The sequence below is a fragment of the Meles meles genome, chromosome 4 (assembly GCF_922984935.1).
Source record: "Meles meles chromosome 4, mMelMel3.1 paternal haplotype, whole genome shotgun sequence".
NCBI classification, from domain to species: Eukaryota; Metazoa; Chordata; class Mammalia; order Carnivora; family Mustelidae; genus Meles; species Meles meles.
Genome location: NC_060069.1, coordinates 87,452,431 through 87,464,908, shown reverse-complemented (window position 1 = coordinate 87,464,908; position 12,478 = coordinate 87,452,431). Strand labels below are relative to the sequence as shown.

Genomic DNA, 12,478 nt, shown 5'->3' with positions numbered 1-12,478 from the left:
GAGATCATGACCTGAGTCAAAATCAACAATCTGAGGCTTAACCAACAGAGCCAACCAGGCACCCCTAATTTTACATGTTTTTTTAAATGATTAAAACATATGCAAAATGCTTTCTTGATTTTAATTATTAAAAAAACACTATTTTTTAAAATGAAGCATGCATATAATATGGTGGAAGCAGTAAGCCTGGAGATAGTTTGGAGAGAATTTAGGAAGGTAGAATCTTTTCCAGGAAGTGATTTTTCAGATAAGATAGGCTTATACATGGGCATATGGACCTCTCAAATAAGAATACTATTATAGTATTTGTGGGAAGAAAAGAGTAGAAATAATCTAATTTTCCATTAATAAGAAACTGATAAATAAGGGATGGTATGTCTATGCAATGGAATATTATGCAACTGTTAAAAATGAGAAAATCTATGTGTGCTAGTATGCAAAAATGGTTGAATTATTTAAAAAAAAACATTGTACAGAGATCTCTCTCTCTCTCATATACACACACACACTGAACAGCCAAAGACTATCTCTGAAAGACTATGACCAGAAGCTGTTTCATCTGTCAAGATGATATTACACAATAATTTGAACAGTGAAGAGTAGTTGGTGGCTGCTGGACACTGGCTGGGCTGCCACCCACTTCAAGGCTGGGACTGCTGGCCACGTAGGATCCATGCCCCTGGGCCCAGGCCTGCCCGGCTCCACAGCCTGGCCGCCATGCCTCACATTCATGCCAGCACCATGAACCTAGCCGCCAGGGCATGGCGCCATTTCCTCCCCAGGAAGAGCTGGCTGCTCACCCTGGTCTTCCAGCTCTCGCGGGTCTACTTCCTTCTTAGCACCTTCAAGCAGGATGAGAGAGGCAGTGAGAGATCCAGACCAGGTTCAAGGCCATGAGCAGCCCATCCCATGGAAAGTGCAATTTCAGCTGGGCAATAGCAGGCCAGCCTGGCCACCAGTGCTGGAACTCCATTCAAGGGAAGCCCTTTCAGATACATTTGTGAAAGGGGGGATTTGCCAAGTGAATGGTCGCTGGAATGTCAATGTCCCTGGCACAAAGCAGTACCACTGTGAAGACTGCTTGCCCCACAGCTGCTGCAGCACTTCCAAGTACTGCGTGCCCTGCTGCCTGCAGCCCAGCAAGCAACTTCTCCTGGCACGCTTCCTCACCTGGGCAGCCGTGCTTTTCCAGAACCTTTTAATGGCCGTTGAAGATCACTTTGAATTGTATTTGGCCAGATGCAGGACCTCGTCCCAGGTTCCCAGGGAGTTGATGCTGACTGCTGACTTGATCTGTTCATCATGACAGGGTAAAAGAAAAAAGTTAAATTATAGGAGTATCCAGCCTTATCCCCACCCACCACGCACTTGAAGGACTCAGCACCATTTAGTAATGAGTTGAATGGTGGCTGCACAAAAAGGACACATTCATGTCCCGACCCCTTGGAACCTGTAAATATGAGGCTACTTAGACAAAGTGTCTTTGCAGATGCAATTAAGTTCAGGATCTTAAAATGAGGTCACCTTGGATTATCTGGGTGGGCCTTAAATCCAATGACGATCTGAATCGTCACTGAATCGTAAATCTGAAACACACAGAGGAGGTACGCACAGAGGAAGGCCTTTGGAGACAAGCAGCCACAAACCCAAGGATGCTGACAGCCACCAGGAGCCTGAAGAGGCAAAGAACAAAGTCTCCCCAGAGCTCTGGAAGGAGTACAGCCCTACCAAACCTTGACTTTGGACTTCTGGCCTCCAGAGATATGAGAGAATAAATTCCTGTTGTGCTAAGCTGTGAAGTTTGTGGCAATTTGTTTTGGTAAGCCTGGAAAACTAATAGACTTTTTTTTTTTTTTTGCATTAATGGAAAAGGGGCCAAGTTTAAAAAAAAAAAAAAAAGGATACTGGAGAAGTCAGTAGGATTTATTTATTTATTTATTTATTTATTTATTTATTTTATTTTTTAAGATTCTATTTAGAATCTTAGAGCAGGCAGAGGGAAAAGCAGGCTTTTCTCCGACCAAGGAGACCAAAATGGGACTCGACCATGACCACAGCCGAAGGTAGATGCCCAACAGACAGAGCCACACAGGCATCCCAAAGTTAGTAGGATTTAAATAGCAAGGTGGTTAAAGGGATAAACGGATCCTTATGAGCCTACTGAGGATTGAAGGGATGACTCATTCAGGTAGCTCAATCAGTTTAAAATGTTTTCTCTAAGACTTTTCGTTTTTATGGGGAGTAGGTGTGTGTGTGTGCAGGGAATGGAAAAGTGTAGCATGGTTGATCGACTTTCCTTTAATCTTATCTCCTTGATGGCCCCTACTGAACCCAGTCATAAGGTTAGTCCTGGCTTTTTATGTGCCTTGACAATATGGATAAAACCAGATTCTTGCCAGCTTTGAGACTCCAGAAAAGTAATATCTCATGTGGTAGGGCAACTCTATATTTACTGGAACTCCAGAGAGGAACACACATTCCTATGGTCAAAAATGACCCATGAAAACCCTTGGAGAGACATCAAATTGGAGACTGTTTTGTTTTCTCTGTCAGTCCAGTGCAACCAGGTAGCCAACAATGTTGGGGAAGATTGTTGATTGTTCGGTTGAGCACCAGATGAAGAAGTTAGCCAGCTTTTAGAGGCCCTATTATGTGAAAACACTAGATATTTAAGCACTGGACTCATGCTTGGGGCAGAGAGGCACTTAGGACCAGAAGAGACTGAATGGACTCCAGTTCCACGCTGGGAGAATGGCAGGTGAAATCTTGCTTTGCACTTAATATTGATTTGTCCTGTTTTTTCTCTCATTAGTATACTATTATTGTTATTTTTACTATTCCGCTGAGTGCTTATAGTTGAATTTGTGTAACACAATTGCATACATTATAAGACTACCATATAACAGAAGTTTTTCTTGAAACTACTTGCTTTTCAATATGAGAGTTACACCCTCCTCACTGCTAAAACAAGACTTTAGGGAAATCAGAGAGTTTTCATCTCTGATCCTCTCTGAGAATAAAATTTAGCCAGCTGAGCTGTCCGTGTGGCTCTTCCAAGGGATTGCCTCTTCTAGCCAAGTTAGGTCTTGCCCACAGTGATCTGGAAGCCAAAATTCTGAAAAAAATCACAAAATCATTCCTGAAAAAAAAGTGGCTATTTATAAGAAATTTACTTAGTGAGAATAGGAAACTCTGAAGAATACCTTAGGGCTGAGAAAGAGTATCCAAGAAAGAAATGAACTTGAAAGGTGGAAGCTCAGTCTAGACCCAGATCTTCTTAGAGAGGGAGAAGACACCTCTCCACCATGATGTAATATTTTGCTGGTTTGCCTCAAGTCAGAGCTGGTTCACAGTTGACAGGTAAGGAATGACAAGCTGGAAATACCTCTAGCGAAGAACCAGTAGTCTGAGACTGGTGAGAAAGAAATCACTCGCTGGAGGGTGCTAATGGAATTCTCTGGGGAACTGCCATGGAGAGTGCTATTGAACTTGATGGGAAGCTGGCTGGGCCACTGTGGTCACAGTGGAAACCTGCCAGGAATTGCTTACAGGAGTGTTGCAGAGCTGGCCCAGGAGAAGCCAGCTGAGCCCCCACCATCAATGGGTTTCCACATACCTGCCTAGCACCACAGGCACAAGAACAGAAAGCCCATCAGAACAGGGAAGAGAAGCCCATCTTTCCTCCAAAGTTCCACCAGTGTCCTCTCCTGGGAAAGCTGAATACTGTGGCTGGGGGGCAAGGAAAGATGCTTAATTTTTCAGAAGCAGAGAAATGAAGAGGAGATGGGGGTGCTGGAAGGCAATAAATTCCTAAATGCCACAGCTGGTAACTGTGGTATCTGGGGAGAAAAACTGGTTGATGAGGCTCTGATGCGAGAGAGAAACTCACTTTTCACTGTAAATCTTTGTATAGCTTGATTTGGGGGAGGGACATGAGAAATTTCTTTAATGCATTATCCTGAGTTTCATACTATAAAATACTAATGCTGTTGATGATAGTGATATGCCAGCCATTGTTCTAAATGCTTTAACTATGTTAACTCACATAATCTTTCTAGTTACTTATGATTAGACCCAATTTTTCTACCTGAAGAAACTGAGGCACAAAGAGATTAAGTAACTTTCCCAAGATTAGCTGCCAAGTGACTGAGCTAGTAACTGGTAATCTGGTTGCAAAATCTGTGTTCTTAACCACTACACTATATTAACTTCTGACATTTTTCAATGTTTACTGTGACATGAAACATAGTGAACAAGTGAGGTGGTAATTAATACTGCTCTTCAGACAGTTCCCAATTTCTTATTCCCCTTGGGGGTGAGTTGGGTCATATGATTAAAGAGTTACATGTGTAATTTCTAATCAGGCATTTTATTATTTGAAAGAGACCTTCCAGCTCTCTTTCTCCTCTTGCACCAGACTGTGTTGACTGTGATAGGTAGAAAGCATGAGCAAGAAATAAACCTTTGATAGAATTTCTAAGACCTTGATATTTTTGCTGATGATTCTTACTGAAGCAAAAATCTAGCTTATTTTTATTAATATAAATGATGTGTTTCTGATTACAAAACATGTGTTTTATAAAATGCCAAGTAAGATATATCACTTATTCTAAATTTTTTTTATTTTTAGTTAATATTTTAAAAGATTATTTATTTGAAAGAGAGAGACAAGAGTGAAGAGCAATGGGGCGGTGGGGAGGGCAGAGAGAGAGGGAGAAGGAGGCTCCCTGCTGAGCGGGGAGCCCTGTGTGGGGCTTGATACCAGGACCCTGGGAATATGACCTGAGCCAAAAGTAGACACTTAACCAAATGGCACCCTAATTTTAAAAGTTATTATTGGAATTTTGAACTTAAGAAAAATTGAAAAAATGAGAATTATACAAATATCACTCTTCTTCGGCTAGACTCATCAATTGTTCATATTTTACTCCCTTTGCTTTATGTTTCTCACATGCCTTTTTTTCCTGAATCATTTATAAGAAAGTTGCAGACATCATGAAACTTCATTGGAAAAACTTCAGTGGGCATCTTTTTTTTTTTTTAAGAATTTTATGTATTTATTTGAGAGAGAGAGAGCACACAAGCTGGGAAGGGGGCAGAGGGAGAGGAGGTAATCCCAAGCAGACTCCATGCACTGAGTGCAGACCTGACTCAGTGCTTGATCTCATGACCCCGAGATCATGACCTGAGCCGAAATCAAGAGTGAACTGACTGAGCCACCCAGGCACCCCTCAATAAGCATCTTCTAAGATCAAGAACATTCTACATGACCACTGTGAAAATCTTGGTTCCTAATAGCATTCACATATTTACTTCTTGCTGCATTCTACAAAACTGTATACATAAAATAGCTTTAGAACCACAATTTTAATATTAATACCAATCATAAATCTATGAAGTGGACTTTAAGCATTTGTAGTCTCCCTTTTCCTTTAGAATTAAGAACATCAAGGATGTGAAATCATTGTACAGTGTATAATACAGAACAGAGTAATTCAAATAACTTTGAGCATAGTCCTCTGTACATCCTTAGTGAGGTATATTCTGAGGACATAAAGAGACTGCCAAGAAATCTTGATAATAACTTGATAGAGATTCATTTGCTTCTTTTTATATTTGATTCTAGTTTTGATTTTTAAAAATCTTTTAATTTATTATTTTATTAATTGCTTTATGGTGACTTTTACTTGGTTCTAAAGCAGAACAATATAAAAAAGCATATTCAAAGAAGTGCCACTCATTTCCCTTTCCTTCATTCTCTTCCCACCAACTCCAGAAGCCGATATTAACAATTGTCTTTGTTTTATCCTTCTTGTGTTCCCTTTTTCCCCCAATACACACACATATTTTATATACTATATATAATATATAATACATATTCTTATGTTCTCTTATTTTTTACACTTAATTTTTTTCCACTTAATAATATCCTGGAAATCACTCCATATCAGTTTATAGAAATATTTCATATGTTTTGCTGTGACTCTATAGTACTCCATCATATAGCTGTACTGCAGTTTAATTTATTAGTGGCTGTTTGGGTTGTCTCTACTCTCTTACAATTAGAAGTAATATTGTAATGAAGAATATTGTACATGCATTCTTTCATATTTGTGGAGGTTTACTTTCAAGGTAGTTTCTAAAAGTGGTTTTCCTGGGTAAATACATAATTATTATTGTTACATACCGTCCAATTTCCTTCATCAGGGATTGCATCATTTTGTATTCCTACTGGCATTGTATGACTGCTTATTTCCCCAACAGCCTCACCGACAGAGTATATTGCCAAGCTTTTGAATTATTGTCAGTCTGATAGGTGAGAAATGATATCCCTGTATATTTTTAATTTGCATAGTTTTTATTTTATTATGAATATATTTCAACATCTTTTTGCATGTATTTTTTAAAGATTGTATTTATTTATTTATTTGACAGAGGTCACAAGTAGGCAGGGTAGGGGGGAAGCAGGCTCACTGCTGAGCAGAGAGCCCGATGTAGGGCTTGATCCCAGGACCCTGGGATCATGACCTGAGCTGAAGGCAGAGGCTTTAACCCACTGAGCCACCCAGGTGCCCCTCTTTTCACATATTTAAGAGTCAACTCTAAGGGTGCCTGGGTGGCAGTCAGTTGAGCATCTGACTTTTGGTTTGGGCTCAGGTCCTAATCTTAGGGTTGTGGAATAGAGCCCCCCATTGGGCTCTGTGCCCAGCATGGAGTCTGCTTGAATTTCCCCTCTTCTCCCTCTGTGCCTTCCTACAAGGCTGGAACACTCTCCCTCTCTCTCTCTCTCAAATAAATAAATAAACCTTAAAACAAACAACAACAAAAAAAGAGGAGGTTGAGTTAAGATGAGACAGGAGGAGGGGGACCCTAATTTTGTCTCATTCCTAGAATACAACTAGGTATCAAATCATTCGGAACACCTGAGAAATCAATCAGAGATCTGAGAAAAGAAATGCTGCAAGTCTACAAGTAGAAAAGTGATCACAATCACTTTTGGAAGGTAGGAGGTATAGATATAAGATGTCTGAATTAGAATTTAAAACAATTTTAAAGATACTAGCTGGGCTTGGAAAAAGCATAGAAAACCTAAAGAAAACCTTACTGTAGAGATAAAAGAACTAAAATCTAGTCAGACTGAAATTTAAAATGCTATTTCTGAGGTGCAGTCCTAAGTGGAGGCCAGATAGATGAGGATGAAAAAAGCAGAGGAGTGCATCAATGATATAGAAGATAAAATGATGGAAAATAAGTGAGCTGAAAAGAAGATAGAAAACTACTAGATCATGAAGGGAGACTTAGAGAACTCAGCAATTCCCTAAAGGGAAATAATATCCATATTATAGGGGGTCCCAGAAGATGAGGAGTGGGAGGAAGACACAGAAGATTTATTTGAACAAATTGTATCTGAGAACTTTCCTAATCTGGGGAAGGCAATAGACATTCAAGTCCAGGAGGCACAGATATCTACCCCTTCTGCTAAAATTAACAAAATTAGGTCAACTCCTCAATATATTAGAGTAAAGCATGCAAATTTCAAAGATAAACAGGAAATACTGAAAGCAGATCAGGACAAGAGGTCCTTAACCTACAAGGATAGACACAAAAGGCTGGCAGCAGAACTGTTCACAGGGACATGGCAGGCCAGAAAGGACTGGCATGATATATATAAAATATGGGAAAAATATGCGGCCAAGAATGCTTTATCGCAAGGCTGTAACTCAGAATAGGAGGAGAGATAAAAAGTTTCCAGGACAAACAAAAACTAAAGGAATTTGTGAACACTGAATCAGCTCTGCAAGAAATATTAAAAGGGATTCTTTGAGTGAAGAGAGAACTCCAAATTTAAAAAGACCAGAAACAAACAGAAACATTCTGCGGAAACAGCAACTTTACAGGTAATGCAATGGCACTAAATTCTTATCTTTCAATAATTACTGTCAATGTAAGTGGACTAAATTCTCAAATCAAAAAACAGAGGGTGGGGCGCCTGGGTGGCTCAGTGGGTTAAAGCCTTTGCCTTCCACTCAGGTCATTATCCCAGGGTCCTGGGATCGAGCCCCACATCAGGCTCTCTGCTCAGCAGGGAGCCTGCTTCCCCCTCTCTCTCTGCCTGCCTCTCTGCACACTTGTGATCTCTGTCAAATAAATAAAATAAAAAAAATCTTTAAAAAAAAAACAGAGGGCATCAGAATGGATTAAAACAACAGCAACAACAACAAAAAAAACAAAAACAAAACAAGACCCATTGATATGCTGCTTGTAAGAGACTCATTTTAAACCCAAAGACACTTCCAGGTTGAAAGTGAGGGGTGGAGAACCATTTATCATGCTGATGGACATTAAAAAAAAAAAAAAAAGCTGTAGTGGCCATCCTTCTATCAAACACACTAAAAGAAATGAATAAATTCCTAGAAACACACAAACTACAAAAACTAAGACAGGAAGAAATTTTAAAAACCTAAATAGACTTATAACCAGCAAAGATATTGAATCGGTAATCAAAAATCTCCCAATAAACCAGAGTCCAGGGCTGGATGGCTTCCCAGGAGAATTCTACTGAACACCTAAAGAAGAATTAATACCTATTCTTCTTAAATTGTTCCAAAAAATAGAAATGGAAGGAAAACTTCCAAACTCATTCTATAAGGCCAGCATTACCTTGATCCCAAAACCAGACAAAGACCCAACCAAAAAGGAGAATTTCAGACCAATATTCCTGATGAACATGGATGCAAAAAACCTCACCAAGATAACTAATAGGATCCAACAGTACATTAAAAGGATTACTCACCATGACCAAGTGGGATTTATTCTTGGGCTGCAAGGGTGATTGAACATCTGCAAATAAACCAATGTGATACATCACATTAATAAAAGAAAGGATAAGAAATATGCTCCTCTCAATAGATACAGAAAAAGCATTTGACAAAATACAGTATCTTTTCTTGATTAAAACCCTCCACCGTGTACTGATAGAAGGAACATAACTCTGTATCATAAAAGCCACATATAAAATATCCATAGCAAAGATCATCCACAAAGGGGAAAAACTGAGAGCTTTCCCCCTAAGGTCAGGAACATGACAAGGATGTCCACCCTCACCACTGTTGTTTAAGACAGTACTAGAAGTACTAGCCTCAGCCATCAGACAACAAAAGAAATAAAAAGCATCCAAATCAATAAAGAAGAAGTCAAGCTTTCGCTCTTCACAGATGACATGATACTTGATGTAGAAAGCCCAAAAGACTCCACCAAAAAATTGCTAGAACTGATACAGGAATTCAGCAGGGTTTCAGGATATAAAATCAATGCACAGAAGTCAGTTGCATTTCTATACACTAACAAAAAGAAGAAGAAAGAGATATCAAGGAAATGATACCATTTAAAATTTCACCAAAAAACCATAAGATACCTAGGAAAAAACCTAACCAAGGAGGCAAAGGGTCTGGACTCAGAAAACTATAGAATACTCTTGAAATAAATTGAGGAAGACACAAAGAAATGGAAAAATGTTCCACGCTCATGGGTTGGAAGAACAAATATTGTTTAAATATCTATGCTACCCAAAGTAATTTACACATTCAGTAGAATCACTATCAAAATACCACAGACATTTTTCACAGTGCTGGAACAAACAACCCTAAAATTTATATGCAACCAGAAAAGACCCCTACTATCCAGAGGACTGTCGAAAAAGAAAACCAAAGCTGGTGGCATCGTAATTCTGGACTTCAAACTCTATTACAAAGCTGTAATCATCAAGACTGTATGGTACTGCAGAAAAACAGCCACATGGATCGGTGGAACAGAATAGAGAGCACAGAAATGGACCCTCAACTCTATGGTCAACTAATCTTCAACAAAGCAGGAAAGAATGTCCAGTGGAAGAAAGACTGTCTCTTCAACAAATAGCATAGGGAAAATTGGACAGCCACATGCAAAGAATGAAACTGGACCACTATCTTACACCATACACAAAAATAAACTCAAAATTGTTGAAAGACCTAAATGTGAGACAGGAATCCATCATATCCTAGAGGAGAACACAGGCAGCAACCTCTTTGACCTCAGCCACAGCAAATTCTTGCCAGACACATCTCCAAAGACAAAAAAAAAAAAAAAAAAAAAAAAAAAAAATCGAGCTTGGGACTTCATCAAGATAAAAAGCTTTTGCACAGCCAAGGAAATATTCAACAAAACTAAAAGGCAACTGACAGAATGGGAGAAGATATTTGCAAATGAATTATCAGATAAAGGGCTAGTACCCAAAAATCTATAAAGAACTTATCAAACTCAACACCCAAAACACAAAAATCCACTCAAGATATGGGAAGAAGACACAAACAGGATATTTCTCCAAAGAAGACATACAAATGGCCAACAGACACATTAAAAAATGCTCAAAATCATGAGACATCAGGCAAACACAAAGCCAAATCACAATACCTCATACCAGTCAGAATGACTAGTTAACATGTCAGGAAAAAACAGATGTTGCGAAGATGTGGAGAAAGGGGAACCCTCTTACACTGTTGGTGGGAATGCAAACTGATGCAGCCACTCTGGTTAACAGTGTGCAGGTTCCTCAAAAAGTTGAAAATAGAACTACCCTATGACCCAGAAATTGCATTACCATGTATTTACCCAAAGGATACAAACAGTTATTTGAAAGAGCACATGCATTCCCAATGTTTATAGCAGCAATGTCCACAATAGCCAAACTATGGAAAGAGCTGAGATGTCCATCAACAGATGAATGGATAAAAAAGATGTGGTATATACATGCAATAGAATATTACTGAGCCATAAAAAAGAATGAAATCTTGCCATTTGCACTGACATGGATAGAAGTAGAGCGTATTAGGTTAAGGGAAATAAGTTAGTCAAATACCATATGATTTCACTCATATGTAGAATTTATGAAACAAAATAGATGAAAAGGGGGAAAAGAAGGAAAAACAAAATAAGAAGGAAACAGAAGGGGAGGTAAACTATAAGAAAATTTTAACCATAAGAAACAAACTGAGGGGAAGTGGGTGATGGGAAGTGGTAACTGGGTGATGGGTGTGAAAGAGGGCACTTAATGTAATGAGCACTGGGTGATAATTATATACAACTGATAAATCACTGAATTCTACTCCTAAAAGTAATAATACAGTGTATGTTAACCAAAGTGAATTTACATAAAAAAAATTTTTTTAAGTCAGCTGTATATCTCTTTCTTGGATTATCTGTTTATGATTTTGTCCACTTTTCTCTCAGGTCTTGAATTTTATTCTTTTTTTATTTTTTAGGCACTCTTTATGTATTAAAGAGATGAGCCCCAACATAAATTGCAAATATTTTCCACCAATTTGTCATTTGGCTTTTGACTTTTCTTGTGATGTCATATACCTTGCCAAAAAATTTATTTTTATGTAGTCAAATTTATCAAGACTTTCTGTTGTTGCTTTGGGATCTTGTTTTACAGCTTTAAGAAGTTCTTGCCAAACTCAGTTATGTTTTCTTAGTACTTTCGTGCCTTTTTTTTGCATTTAGATTACTGATGCATTTGAAATTTATTCTGATCTATGCTATGAGATAAAGATTTAATTTGTCTTTTTTTTGAAATGGCTATCCAGTTGTCCTTACACCACTTTTTTTTTAAGAGTTAATATTTTTTCCTAGTGATGATCTTTATTATTTACTGAATTTCCATATACATTTGGGTCTATTTTGGAATGTCTAGTCTGTTCCATTGGTCTGTGTCTTTATTCATGCTATATCTTTTAAAATCATATGCAAATATTACTCCCCTATTCTTGAAAAATTATTTTTAAAAAGAGTGTAGTGTCAATGGGACTTGGTAACTAGCTGAATATGTAAGTTGAAATAGAGGAAAGTGCCCTGGCTACCCTCAAACTTCTTTCCTATTTGCCTTGGGTAGTGGAGCAAGGTTGTTTGCCAATAGGTGTTGGGGAGAGGATGTACGAAGCGAGTATCACGAAGATGGAAGCCTTGGATCACAGCAAGTATATGCACAGGAAGTGGAAACCAGGAAAAGGACTGAGAATGAATGTTTGAAGAGATGTATATTAGTTTCCTAAGCCTGCCATAATTACCACAAACTGGGTGGCTTAAAATAAGAGAAATTTAATGTTTCACAATTTGGGAAAATAGAGGTCTGAATTCAAGATGCCAGCAAGTTTGGTTCATTGGATGTTCTGAGGGCCACCCTGTTTCATGCCTATATCCCAGCTTTGGTAGTTGTGACAATCCTTGGCATTCCTTGGCTTACACTGTCTCACACCAGTCTTGGCTCTGTCATGCCATGGCTTTCATCTGTCTGTGTGTCTTCACATGGGCTTCTTACAAGAATACCCATCCTTGGGTTTAGAGTCTACTCTAATCCATCTAACTATTTGACTTATTACACCAGTGAAGACCCTATTTCCAAATAAGGTCATATTTGGAGGTTTGGAACAGATATGAATTT

The 12,478-nt window shown here is 38.6% G+C and overlaps 1 pseudogene; it reads left to right on the top strand.

The window, feature by feature from the left end:
• The first annotated feature begins 717 nt into the window (after positions 1–717).
• Positions 718–1,306, top strand: LOC123940721 (annotated as a pseudogene).
• The last annotated feature ends 11,172 nt before the right edge of the window (positions 1,307–12,478 follow it).